Raw genomic sequence first — 14,795 nt, forward strand, 5'->3', positions numbered from 1 at the left:
GCCTTTAATGTCTTTTTGTTGTCTGCTTGCTGAGGCTAGGACTTCCAGTACTATCTTCCTGATTTTCTGTGTTTTAATATAATAAGTTTCTTGAATAACAAAATATTTAAAATACATTAATATTATGATTATGCAGGTCACTGCTATTATTAGATTTATGCTAAATTATTTAGGTACAAAATGTTTTTGCAACTGATTCTCAAATGGACCAACAGAAAGAAGTGCAAAAGAATGTGATTATAAAAGGGAGAAATGAGAATGAAAAGCAAATATGGTGACATTAAACCCAAGTATGGGTATATAATACTTATTGTACTATTTTTCCAAGTTTTCTCCATGTTTAAAAATTTTCATAATTAAAAGTATGTGAGTGTTTTATTCCAATAAGAACAACTGAAGGGATGCAGATGCCAGCTAAGTGCCACTAAGAACCGTTTCCTGAATATCCAGCTTCACAGCTTACATCTTCTTCACATGTCCCTCAAAGCCTAGTTCTTTCAACAGGAAGACTTTCATTCTTTGAATATAAACAGACTTGTTTTGTTTTGTCGCTTATAGTCATGCCGCTCAGAGAGAACTCAGATTCTCCTGAATAAGCAGAACTTAATTACCGCATGCTTAGTCATCTTCTTGAAAAGGGAATTCCATGAAATTTGCTATTGGTATAGAGTTTTTAGAAGTTTTTAAAAAATACATTGTAAAGTATATGTATTCTTTACAAAAGAAGGTTTAAGGAGTTGATAAGGCTTACCTAGTCCTGCTGTTACCCTACTATACATCTTACAGTGGTTTCCCCTCGTTTTGTGCAAAATGACCAGCCCTTACCTATCACGCGACTCATCAACTACCAATTCCTCTCCCAGTTGACATTCCAGCTCACTTATTTGGCTCCTTTCACTTTCCGCCAGTCTTCAAGTAAATGCAACTTTCTCCGTGGTATGCTACCTGACCATCCCTTACCCCCACCGCATTAAGTTGATGTGTTCCATCTTGTACTTCTCTCAACATAGCATGCTTCCAAGCACTCATACTTCTTGAGTCACTCATAGGTTCTCTGTTCCCTTAGAGCTGTGCCCGTATCTTCTGACACCTTACTTGTTTACTATTCAGAGAACTGCCTGGCATAGAGAAAGAACCTAGCGAATGCTTCTTGAATAAACAAAAGAATCTACAAATACATCACAGAACCTGTGGGTTAGTGGAAGGAATGCTGGCTTCATAGTGAGAAGTCCTGGATTTAACTATGATTTGAATCAACCATAAAATCACTTTTTCATAAAATAACTATAAAGTCATGGAATTCACTTTGAAAAATGCTCGAATCGAAGAATAAAATTGCTAAACTCCTCACTTTATTAGCCAGACCTACCTCAATATGAAATTGGGCCCTTTGCTCTCCTTTCCATTCTTTACCTCATTGCTTCATCATGCTATTTGTTGGAAACAATTGTATAACAAAGAATACTTAACAGCATGGTTTAAGATTTAGCTCACCAATATATATAAAATTACAGTACTTAAATGAAGGAATAAAGAACAATATTTGGCCCACTAGCGCTAAATCTACTATAACTCCTTTTAACTTGGAATTGCCTAGGTTTTCAAATTCTTATTAGAAAAAAGGTAGAGTAAATTGGCCCTGACAAATCCCCTATCCATTTTGTTTGACAAGGTCCACTCTACAGGAACTGGAATAATTACAAACAATTGTGTAGTATATTATAGTCTCTTGTTATTTGTAGCCTTTCATCTAGTAGATATTTGGGGATCCCACTTTTTTACTGTTACAGAAATATGTCTTTTCAATTATGATTTTATACTTACTTTGCATATCTGCTCCATGACTAGATTCTGAGCTGATGGGCAGGACAGGTCAGGCTCAGGTTTTTAATCAAGTTTACTGAAGGGGAGAAGCTCTTTCAAATACTATCTGAGTTAATCCTTCCACCTAGTGTGATAGGTTTCTAAGACCATTCTCATTTTCTAGATGAGGAAGCTGAGATTCAGCAAAGCAAATGACCGGTCTAGTCAAGGTAGTAAGATCCAAATCTTTTAACTTCAAATTCTATCTTATTTTTGTGTTATCTCTTCTTCTTTTGATGTACAGCTACACAAGTACTGTACAGTTGTTATAATTACCACAAGAATTATACAAATTCTGTAAGTTATCCAGTATAAAAGATGAAGGAATGAAATTCTAAAAGTCACATATTATTTTAATTTTATGGAAGTTTTATCTTTTAGAGTCAAATGGAAGGGTCTGTGTGTGTGTGTGTGTGTAGCATTCATGTGTTTATTGTCTCCTGAGTCGACTTTACAGTGGACAATAACATACAGAAAAAATGATGATTAAATTTAATTTCTCGGATTTTTTTTTGCTTTTATTTTTAAAGCAGTTTTAGATTCACAGTGAAATGAAGAGAAGATACAGAAATTTCCCCTGCCCATCAGCTTCTCCCTGACACATGTATCCTCTCCCCTGTTATCAAAATCCCCAACCAAAATGGCGTATGTTCTACAATTAATGAACCTACATTGACACATTAGAATCATCCAAAGTCTATAGCTCACATTATGGTTCACTGTTGGTGTTGTACATTCTATGCATTTGTACAAATGTGTAATATGTGTTCAATAATATGCTATTATATGGAGTACTTTCATTGCCGTAAAAGTCCTCTGTGCTTTGCCTATTTATCCCCCAATCGTCAATGCCTGACAGCCACTGATATTTTTTTTGACTCCATAGTTTTGTTTTCCAGAAAAACATTTGATATTTACATAGTTTGACATTTTTCAGGATGTCATATAGCTAGATGGATTACTTTTTTACTTCTAGGAAATTATTATTATTGATAGTTGGGACTTTTAGTGAGATGGATGTACATTTGAATATACTGCAATGTGATAAGGTTTTTATAGAGGTAATGATAGTCTTATCATGGTTTTTCCATTATGTTGAAGGAGTCTATTTCATTTTGTTTTTATTGTATCAAACTATACATCAGTATTTTGGGAAGCCATTCTCTTCCTTTTAACATCAAATAACAGTAAGTTTTATGAAGACAAAACAGGACTCCTATCTATATTTCCTCCTTCCACTTTGCCAACTGGTATCTTTCATCATTTCCTATTTAACATAGTGGTAATATTGCTTTGGGGAGTATGAAAGGCATTCCTTCATATTAATTTTCTTAGAACAGGTCTTATTATTATTATTGTCTCATGACTAATGGTCACTCTATAAGACAATGGTAACTTAGCTATTTGATTACTACCTTAGTTCTGGGAGGAGTCTTAGTATTTATGTCTCTGTTGTAATTTTTTGTTAGCAGTGTTCAAAAAAAAAAAAAACATTTAAAAAACTCCTCCAATTCACATTTTGATTGGTTTTCTCCTTTACTACCATAAGTAGCCAACCAGCTGTATACTTGCTTCACCTTCTTTCCCCTCCCCCTCTCCCAACTCCTTCCCATTACCACCATTCTGTACTCTAGGGTGAAGTCTAACAAGTTTGTTTTTCTTCATTAACTTGGAAAATGTTTTTTACAAACTTTGTATCCACCTTCTAAAGTCTGTTCATTCTTCATAATTAGGTGATTAGAATAAGTACATTCACAGCAAGTATGCACATGGCTTTTGCTTTTATAGATTATTAAAATAAAATACTCTTCACTTTTAGAATAGAAATGAATTTAATAAATTTGCTGGTTTAAACCTCTTAATTGAACCCATGCCCTGCAAAATACAGTGATTTGCTAAGGTTTCACTGCTTATATATTGTTCCTCTAGAGCTAAACTAAGGCTTAAACTTTGTTCAGTATACACATTGCTGGTATTTTAAGTTCTTATTCTAATTTTTACTATTAACATTGGACTTACATATTCCTTCCATGATGTTTGATGATAATTTCTGGTTGATATATCAACCAATTGAGGTTAATAATCTCGACTTTGAAGCTTGAGGGTCTGTAGTTTGTTATTTAATTCCACTTCTGGAGAAACCTTCCCACCACAAAGTCAACTATCTCCACTTCTTGTTATTAACTACCTAGTTCCTATCCTTTGTATGGATCCTGGAGTCATAGGATAGGCTTTCAAATTCCATTTTATTTTAAATCCTCCCTGCATGAGCTTTTTAGTCAGTTGCTTCACCTCTTCAAAGCATACTTTCCCCACCTAAAGATAAAGGGTAAGAATAGTCCCAATGTCGTGGTACTGCTTTGAGGGACAAATGAAGGTCTCCATCAGGAACCTTGCATAGCGCCTCGCCCAGTGTGCGCATGTGCTAGTATTAGCCATTGCTGCTATGGTTGCCATGTGCTTTGCCATCATTATTCTTGCATGTATTTACCACAGTCAAGCAGCATCCCTTGATATATGGTATGACCTTCTGTTCCTAGTGTCATCATCATCATCTTTTTATAACCTGTAGCAGCAGAATACAGATCATCTGTAGAACGTTGAGGAGGGCTGGTGTGGGGTGAGTGAGGGTGCATGTCCTGTGTGTCACCATCATTGTCGCTGAAGGCGAGTTTTTAGGTCTGTGCCTGGCAGGCAGCTCTGTAATTTATCATCCACTTTCCTATGCTACAGTGACAGGGATGGCACTCTGTGGGTCAGTCGGCATAGTAGAGCACATTCTCCTGTTGGTTTATAGCTTCTTAGGGTCAGTGAGAGCTGGGGTTAATTCCGCAAGGGAATCCATGGACTGTGACATGAATTCCATCAGTTGTTCATAAATTATGAAAGAAATTCTAGGAACTGCTTTTGGGGTTTTAAAGCTCTGGGCCAGAAGGTTAATTACTTGCCTACAGTTCCAACCAACTTTCCGTGTTAATAGATACCGGCTGTGTTGGCCCTTCTGTTCCAGGCTTGCTTGCACACTGTTGTTTGAAGGTAGCAATAAATCATTGTCTTAGGAAACAGTTAATTTTTTTAGTAAATACCTGTGATCAGTTTAAAAATAAAGGATTGGTATATAATAGTTTGGTTATACTTGCATTTTATCCATTGTTTCTCTTTTTGTAAAGGAATTTATTCTTTTTAGAATATTTTTGTGCAAACTTACAAAAACAGTAACTATAATTATAAACAATAATAAGAGGATTAACAATTATTAATAAATACAAATAGACAATTAGCAAGGTAATTATGAACACAAATGAAAATTTGAGGCATGTTTTTCACATTTTTATAAGGATTAGATAACTTTCCTGTGTTGAGAGGAAGAGCTTATTTTGCTCTATTTATTTTCTAAGTGGTTAATTACTAACAAACATTAGGCCATATTGAATGTTCTCTTACCTGCAGATAAACTAAGAGTTCACAGAAGAGTTGAGTGTAAAATCTGCATAGAAATAAATTATATTCTCAGCATCACACTTTCAGAGCCTTAGATTTTCCTCTAAGAAGTCACTCATAGATAAAGTCTTGAACTACATGACTTTTGTTCTCTGTGTTATTTTGACATTTCAGATCAGTTTTGAACACTGACCACATCATAGGAATGTAGTGTTTCTTTCCTTTTTTTTTTCCCTTTCTGTACTTTGTTCCTCCTGGTTTTGAGTTAGTACTAGACAAGCATATATAACAACTTAGAGAGAGGGAGAGACATCTATTTTGATTTTCATTAGTAGTGTTATTATCTATTTTTAATATTTTTCAAAAATATCAAAGGTTGTAGTTTTTAATGCAAAAACTATAATGCTTATATCAGGGTTTGTCAGAGGGCAGATAGAGGCACTGTGGGAAGAGTGAGGGAGTGGTGACAGTCATCTTGGAAAGTTGCATCATAAACCAAATGAATTAGTAATACAGTCACAAAGACTAACAAGAGGGATTATTTAAAATATTGTTTAGTAACTTGCTTTATATCCTTCTTCATTTGTTTTTTGATACTGAGATCTTCAAAAATGGAAGTGGCCCAGGCAAACAGTTTTCATCTCAACATCTTTATCTATTTAGTACATTTCTACATATTATGAATAGCTACCTCTGTTAAATGTGAACACCAACATTGTCCTTTAGTTTAGGAAAACTCAAGAGATTTGGTGTCCTCAGATACTTGCTTCCTCCTGCCATTGCTACCACTTTCTCTCTTGAGAACAACATCTCCGTGTGTTGTTTTCCTGTAACTCCCAAGTGTGCTTCAGGGCCGGGGAAGGTTTTCTCCCTTTTCTAGTCTGAGGGTAAAGAGAATCATTTTGGGGATTTCTTGCTGCTCACAGTTATATACTCTTGATTCTTCCTTGCTGGCACAACTAGCAGGAAGTGCCTCTGTGTGCAGGCTCCTTGAGGCTTAACTACTTCATCACTCCAGGACCACTGTTCACAGACTGTGCTCATAAATATGAGGCTAAGTAAAACTTCTGGTAGAAATTCCTAGACATGGGAAACTGCTGGGTGGAAGGATTAGTTTTCCCACTGAAGTCTGACTCCCTACCAACAAAACCCAATCAGTAATTACCTTCTCTTTCTCTACTTCCCTACCTTAAAGTGTTCCCTAACAACACAGTCATGGGGAGAACTCATGTAGAAGTTTTTCTTTCTTGGTAAGAACCTTTAAAACTTTGCCAGTGTCTGGATTATTGAGGTGTTTCTCCTATCTGTGAGGCAGTCAGTGTTACTTCTGTCAGTGTTCGCATGAAGGACTTCATGAAGGTGTCCTGATCCCTCAGATAAATCACATGTGATGGGTGTCACTTACACACCTGTTTGATGAAGCCAGAGCATCTTGAGTATGGTGTCTTTTACTGTCTCTTCCTAGCTCATTATATATTTCTAATCATTCATTAAACCCTTGTCCTCTTTTATACTGCATCTTGTATTCTATTTTGTTTGCATCTGTAAAACTCAGTTTTTATTTTGCCTTCAACCCATAAGTAGTTGTGGATCTTTACTTGAGATTAGAAAATTAGCAAGCACATGGCTCTATTTTTCTGCTTCCCTATGAACTTCACCTCATTGACTTAGCATCTCTTCAGAGATGAAGAATGGGGGAAGCCCACGTGGCTCAATGGTTGAGCGTCTGCCTTTAGCTCAGGCTGTCGTCCCGGGGTCCTGAATCGAGTCCCACATCGGGCTCCCCACAGGGAGCCTGCTTCTCCCTCTGCCTGTGTATCTGCCTCTCTCTGTGTCTCTCATGAATAAATAAATAAAATCTTAAAAAAAAAAAAAAGAAATGAGGGATAGTTGCTATACCTCTAAGATTCGTAAGGAAAAGAATTCTTCTTTTACTTTTTTTGTAGCTGCATTCATAGAACTTTGCATTAAGAAAAAAAAGCGATTTGTTTTGATTCAGGTGGCAAAAGTATTTTGAGAAGTTAAGGTCTCCGCATTCAGTAAATTTTGATTTTTGTATTTTATTTCCCATTTCCTTCTAATAGTAAACTCTTTAAACTTTTAAAAGTAGTGTGTCTCTGTAAATACTCAAGGAGAAAATGCCAAGTTTGGAATTTCTTGCCTTTCTTTCAAAGAGGGTGTCGTTGGGCTTAACTTCTTCAGATCAAGTGAAATTTTGCAGGATTTGATTAATAGGAGCATTCCAAGAGTAACAACGTGGGGTTCAGTGAGGTCAGTGGGGTTTCATGGCTCTTTTCGCTACAGGAAAAAAAGAAGTATTTCAATTCATAGAAAGGTGCCAAGAATGAACTTGAGCTACTCCCATCTGTCAGGGTAGCATTTCACTTCTCTCTGTGGTGTACTTTTAGTTTATTAGATGCTCCATAAATTGAGGGGATTGGAATGGTGAAATTGGAAAAGTGATTGGGAGGTACTTGCACAATTATATTTTTTGTTTAATTTTTATTTAGAATGTGTTACTTTGATGTCTTACAACAATTTCCTTAGTCCACAAAAGCAACAGAAGCCAGTCCCATATTTGTGGAAAACAAATTTAAAGTTCTAAAGAATTCCCATATAGAGCTTATATTTTAAAGTTCAACCACATGGAACCATCTTATTTTTCATGAAACATACACTTTCAAGGTATGCTTGTTATTTAAAAGTTGCCCTCTCCAAAATTGATTTTTGTTGGAAACAAAGACAAAGTCAAACGTAAAACTGTGGCTTCAAAATCTTTAAACCTTATTTAATTTAATTATCTAAATATTATTTAATTTGGATTCATTGAAAGTGGGAGTTTAACTTTATTCCATTTTAAATTACATTTTTGTATATATGTATCTTTTCAGAAAAATTATGTGAACTCTCTGAAATCTCATAGGCTTTAAAAATATGCTGACAAAATAAAAGTTAAAATTATTAAACTGTTTTCTGAAAATAATCTGTTTTTAATTTTACTCAAAATGTCTTAAAGTGTATACATTATAAATTAAGCTTTTTTGCTTGTTTAAAATCTCTCAAAGCATAAGGCCCATTTCTTTTCAAATTCTGGTAAAATACATAGACCATAAAATTTATCATTTTAATATTAAATTAAATTAATTTATTAATTAATAAATTAATAAAATTAATTTAATAAAATTTTCCATTTTAATATTTTTTAATTTTCAAGGTTGATCATGATCATTATTGCTAAATTTGCTGCATTCGTTGTGTTTAGTAGTTTGGAATAAAATTTGATCCCTTTTATAGAGTGGTCAATTCCTTAAATTAAATCCAGGGGTTAATAAGAATATCAAGGTTTGCAAGATTTTATTGTGTTAATTTCAGATTATATAAGCATAGATATTAAGGAAATATTTGTATCAAAATGTTGGAAGTTGAGGTGGTTATGGGACAATAGATGGATAGTCAGTGGTGCTATGGCTTTAAGATCTTTTATCATGAAGATGCATGCTAACCTGCACTCCCTTCACACATTTTTAAGATTCTCTTTTAATATTAAGAATAATGTGTGTGAATCCTTTGGTGAGGGTTAGACTTCTTTCTGATATCTTTAATTAAAATTATATTACATTAAATAATGGTAACATCAATAAATTATAATTCTAATGACATATATTAAACTAGAATTGGATTTTTTCCAGTTATTTTTAGCCATCTTTGCCAGTAAGTGGTTGTTGTCACAGTGCATCATCTTCTCTTTAAGACTCAAATAACTTGAGAACCAGGCTAGACTCTGTAAGGTGTTCCATGTGGCATCCAGATGTCCTCTCTCTTACTACTACCTGCATCTAAAAGGCCATCTCCAATTTTTTGGAACTCTTTTCTGAACATCGTCCACCCTCCTCCCTGCACATTTCAAATACTTTGAAGCTAATTCCATCTCAGGTGTGCCAGCAGTGAGAATTTGGAGGCACTTACTTCAAGCCCAGGAGCTTAAATAGTTTTAATTAAATATGAAGAGTTAAAAAAAAATAAGCATGTGCGTCAATTATGTGAAATTGGCATCAAGGATTGGCATTAGCATTCATTTACTTCTTTTGCCTTTTGTAACAACCTTAGCTCAGTCTATGGCCCACTCCCACAGAGGTCTTCCTTAAATCTATCTTCTTCTTTTATTTTCTTCATATAATTTATCAGTATCTGAAATTATCTTGTTTTTCTTTACTTTTTCTTGTCCTTCTCACTACAGTAGTTAAATTGAAAAGGCCGTGACTTTGTGAATCTGTTTGCAACTGCATTCCCAAAGCCTGGGACAGTAACTATGTGCTCAAAAAATATTTAATGTATGACTAAATTAGTTTCATGGAGTATCTATCTACTTGGCGGCACTTTTGAAAATCAACTTAAAATCAACCTCCTAGGGGCAGCCCCAGTGGCTCAGAGGTTTAGTGCTTGCCTTCCGCCCAGGGCATGATCCTGAAGACCTGGGATCGAGACCCTCGTCAGGCTCCTCGCATGGAGCCTGCTTCTCCCTCTGCCTATGTCTCTGCCTCTCTCTCTCTCTCTCTGTGTCTCTCATGAATAAATAAATAAAACCTTTTTTAAAAAAATCAACCTTCTACAATTGCCATCAATGCTTCTGTTTGTTTCTTGATATGTTTGAAGAAAACACAAATGGATTTTAATGCTTAGTGTTAGAACATAATTTAAAGAAGTGAATGAAAGAACTCACCTATTTTCTGTAGTTAAATAAAAACTATTTTGCCATTATCTACATGTCAAAATTATTTGTGCTACTATGGTCATTAAATTTGACTATTGGTAGTTAAATCTCATAGATATTTGCCAGTATTGTATTTACTTTCTAAATATTGAAGGTGGTTACCTATAGGTAGTTATCAATCCATAGCTTAATGTTACATTAGTAGTTGCATTCACTTGTGACCTGCTTTGAGACATAACACACATTCCTAACCTGCCCCCTACTTTTTCCTGGAGAGCTTTGATAAGTAAAAGAATGCTTGAATTTACTAGCCAGAAAGATCTGGTTAATGTTAACTGCTATTGCAAGAAGCAGAGTTTTTGTCAATAACTTTAGAAAGCCTAACTTAATTTACACAAAATTCTACCCATATTATTAACTTGTGTAATGGCATAAGAGGTAAGGGTTAAAATTCTGATTCCACCATTTAATAGTTATGTTATCTTGAGCAAAGTACTTATCCTTTCAGTGGTGGCTTACTCTCCTCATTTGTAACTAGGGATAGAATATCTAAATCATAATGTGCAAGAATTAAAATTGCTAATATACCTTAGGCATTCTGAATAGAACAGAGCTTCTATATGTTTCAGCTATTATTTCCATTTAGATTGGTTTTATCTATACTTTTTAGCTAATTATTAAATTAATTAATATTCATGTTAGTCAAAATTTGAACATTTTAATTAGCCTAATCAAAATGAAGACAGTGTCTAAATCAATCAGAGATATTAAAAAATGTAGTTCTTAGGACACCTGGGTGGTTCATTTGGTTAAGCGTCTAACTCTTGGGTTTCAGCTCAGGTCATGATCTCAGAGTCGTGAGATCAAGCCCCATTTCGGGCTCCACACTCAGTACAGAGTCAGCCTGAGATTCTCTTTCTCCCTCTCCCTCTGCTGCTTGTCCCCACTTCATGCACTTTCATAAATAAATAAATAAATAGATAGTCTTAAAAAAAAAGAGTAGTTCCTTGGATTTGCCTCAGATTGTACATCAGAACCTGTATATTGGTGGTGTTCAAGTAGGAAAGAGAGATTGATATTTTCTTTTTTTTTTTTTTTTTTAATTTTTTTTTTTTTTATTTATTTATGATAGTCACAGAGAGAGAGAGAGAGAGGCAGAGACATAGGCAGAGGGAGAAGCAGGCTCCATGCACCGGGAGCCCGATGTGGGATTCGATCCTGGGTCTCCAGAATCGCGCCCTGGGCCAAAGGCAGGCGCCAAACCGCTGCGCCACCCAGGGATCCCGAGAGATTGATATTTTCAAGGTTAATTCAAATTGAAGATTGTTTCCTCTTTGCTCCAGAATAATTTTATGTGTAGACATAAATATTTCCTAGAGACGTACTCCTCAAAATAACTTGAAATAATGAAGGAAAGTGCATATGCATAATGTGAAAAAAGCTAAGATTAACAGCTTCGTTTGGTATGAAAATTATGCAAATAACTTTAATAGTTATTAGCATGTTGACTTGTACATATAACCTTCAGCTTCAGGTTGTGTGGGTCCACAGATAGGTTTGTCCTCAGAATCTTCAGGGCCAGATTCCTTTAAAGATGCTCCAACCAAATGGGTAGAGAAGGTAGCAGTTTAATGTACAGTGTAGGCTGATTTGCAAACCACACACTGTAGATTTCAAATGAATTTTATTTATTAAAGCCATTTACCCAGTGATATCCTTTAAAACTGCAGTTATATTCTGGGAGGTAGAATGAATGAGTAGGGTTGGACTTAAGTTTCCCAAACATACCAGCTCATATCAGTGGATCTCAGGGTTGGAGTAGGGAAGGGGCAGAAATTCAGTCCTCTAGAGGTGCCAGTTTCTCTTCTGGATAGTTGACATAGGCCTCCTGGGCAGCAGAGAAATAGACATCAGTGAAAATAATAATTTTCAACAGTATGAGTCAGATGGCTGTATTAGTTTGCTAGGACTTCTGTAACAAAGTACTACAAACTGAGTAGCTTAAGCAATAATTTATTGTCTCGTGGTTCTGAAGGCTGGAAGTCTGGGTTCAGGGTGTCTAGAGGGCCACATGCCCTCTGAAGGCACTAGGGAAGAATCTGTATTAGGTCCTGGCTTCTGGTGGTTCTCTGCCTTGTGGCAGTATCACTATGCTCTTTATATGGCATTCTCCCTCTGTGTCTCTGTCCTCTCATAGCCATCTTCCTATAAGGATACCAGTCCCATTAGATGAAGGATCCACACTACTCGAATAACATTTCCAAAGACACATTTTGAGGTACTGGAGGGGTTAGGACTTCAACATATGAATTAGTGAGTGGGGCATAGTTCAATTCATAATAGTTAACCATGTATTTTTATTGTCCTAATTGGGACACTGGAGAAAGTGAAGGGAGCACTATTAATCATTGTTCTGGGATAACTAGCATAAACTGAGACTGCCTTAGGCAAACCTGAATATATGGTCACTGTCCCTATGAGATAGATACAATTTATCCCATTTTTCAGAGGTTCATTGAGGTTGAATAACTTCCCCAGAGTTATAACTAGAAGGAGGACAAGTTATTCAAATTCAGGACAATCAGATTCTAAAAAAAGGAGAAAATCTATGCCTCTAACAAAAGTTAACATTTTCATGTCTATAGAGAAAATTTCCGTATTATGACACTAGGTAAGGTAGGGAGTGAATTTGTTATGCTTCATTCTCTAAAATTTCTTAACTATATCTCTTTCCCTGCTTGATCACCTCGGCTATCATGAAAGAAAATAATAACCTGGTATATTACATTAGACTTAACATAATTTACCAGATGGCTGCGAGTCTTTGATTTTTGTTTGCTGGCTATTCTTTTGGTATTTGGAAAACAAGAAGATAACTAAAGCTATACGAAGAGTCTAGTAATGAACAACTACATTTTGTAGGCTTGCTAGTAAATTTCTGAAATAACTTTTTGGAAGTGTAAACCACTTTACTATTTTTATCATGCTTTATTTGTTATCGAGGTTTGATTTGTTGATTGATCTGTTAATAAATAAACAGTTTAGCATCTTCATTATCCATCACTAAAGTAAAACAAACTGAAAATCTAAAAGATTACTTTTCATGCTTTATGAAGAAGGAAATAAAAAATTACCTGGAATTAAATGATGCAGTAGGTACCACCATCAGCAGTAGCATTTTGCTGTATTCTTATTTTTTCCAGGGGGGGTATGCATGGTAAAGGTTAGATAGTGAAGAAATTGATAAATGACAGTTGTTGTTACTATTCCTTCTACTGCCGATGCTGTTGTTACTGGTACTGCTATTAATACTATTTTCATCATAATCAAGGAGCAGAATTCTAGAAATATCAGAGAAGGGCAATCAATATGACTTAAAGACTGGATGAAGAGGGCAGTGAGTTAAAGGAAGTATGTTGGAGGCTAAGTTTCTTATTTGGTAACTAGGTGACCGTGGTATAACTAACCAGGACAGGATATACAGGATACACAGGATCAGGAGTTGAAGACATGAATTCAGAATGCTGTATTTGAGTTGTTCATGGGATATCCAAATGAAGATACCTGGTTGACATACGGCTATCTCAAGACTGGGTCTCAACAGAGAGATCTGGAATTGAGATAAATACATATTATCAATTTAGTGTTAAATAAGATTATATTTTCATAGTTTTTCAAATAAATTGGACTCTATGCCTTTATTTTTCTGACAATGAAGATGCACCTTCCTAAGGTCGTTATTATAATAAGGTGAAAAATTCCAGATCCACTTACCTAGTACAGAGGTTGATTTTTGTCTCACAGAAGTTGGCAAGTCCAGATAGTTCTTTAAAGAGTCTTGTTTCTGTTTGCACTGCCATTGTTACTTTATTTATTTATTTATTTATTTATTTATTTATTTATTTATTATTTATTTATTTCCATTTTGGGTGGTTTTCATCATTTCACAGTGCCTGATTCAAGGAAAGAGTCCTGGGTGCTCCTTCCTCAGAAAGGCTGGGGAAATGTGGCTCTGCTGGGGGCTCCTCTGCATTTGCTCCCCCACGATGTTACTGCTGAAAACATACAGTTCATAGACAGAGCAAGGCCCCTGAAGAATGTCCCTGTCATCTCATGAAGGAGTGTCCTGGATTAGGGACAGGCCAAGGAAGACTGATTAAAAGGGACCATTAGAGCAACGAGTTCATTATTGACCTGATAGGGGAGTTCTCTGGAATAACTCAAGTGATACCTGGATTGAAGGAGAAATAGAATCAAATGGGATATGAAGGAGTAAAGGACTAACATGTGCTACTTGGGAAAAGCCCTGTCTCTGAGGGACAGGAAAGCCAGATAGGAAGTTTTACATTTTCTGAAGGCAAACATTTTCGTGTATCCATCTTTGATTGCAGGGTCTAGCATCCTGCCTTGAATGTTAAATGAGAGAATAAAGAATGGTGATTTTACTTTTCTAAATAATTAGGCTTTGACTAGAGGGCAGCTTCAGATTCCTTCTGCAGACTAAATTTTGTCACATTTTTGTCATTTCACAGATTTTTTTTTTTTTAATGTGTTGGGTAAACAAAATTGGCTTGGCTCTTTTCTTAAAAAATGATCTCTAGATGCAAGGTACTCCGTTATATCAGTAAGTATGGATCAGTTATTAAACTACCAGTGATTCTGTTTAACATTTACCAATTTGTGAAATTATTTTGAAACTCATAACCCCATCTAAGACAGATTATGAAATTTTTCTTTTTAAAACAAAGAATCAATAAACCAATTAAAGACCCCTATCATG

The 14,795-nt window shown here is 35.4% G+C and overlaps 1 protein-coding gene and 1 long non-coding RNA gene across 8 annotated transcripts in view; one reads left to right on the forward strand and one right to left on the reverse strand.

Moving 5' to 3' along the window:
* PRDM5 (PR/SET domain 5) overlaps positions 1 to 14,795 on the forward strand; it is a 200,533-nt gene that overhangs the window by 139,178 nt on the left and 46,560 nt on the right. The window lies entirely within an intron of this gene.
* The window catches only part of LOC119864444, a 29,417-nt gene continuing 26,304 nt past the window's right edge, over positions 11,683 to 14,795 (reverse strand). Inside the window, exons 2-4 of the long non-coding RNA XR_005373975.1 lie at positions 13,483 to 13,625; positions 13,150 to 13,356; positions 11,683 to 11,903 (exon numbers count right to left, since the gene is read on the reverse strand). This is a non-coding gene — a long non-coding RNA (uncharacterized LOC119864444). The remainder of the gene's footprint in view (positions 11,904 to 13,149; positions 13,357 to 13,482; positions 13,626 to 14,795) is intronic.

The sequence above is a fragment of the Canis lupus genome, chromosome 19 (genome assembly GCF_011100685.1).
Source record: "Canis lupus familiaris isolate Mischka breed German Shepherd chromosome 19, alternate assembly UU_Cfam_GSD_1.0, whole genome shotgun sequence".
Lineage (NCBI taxonomy): Eukaryota > Metazoa > Chordata > Mammalia > Carnivora > Canidae > Canis > Canis lupus.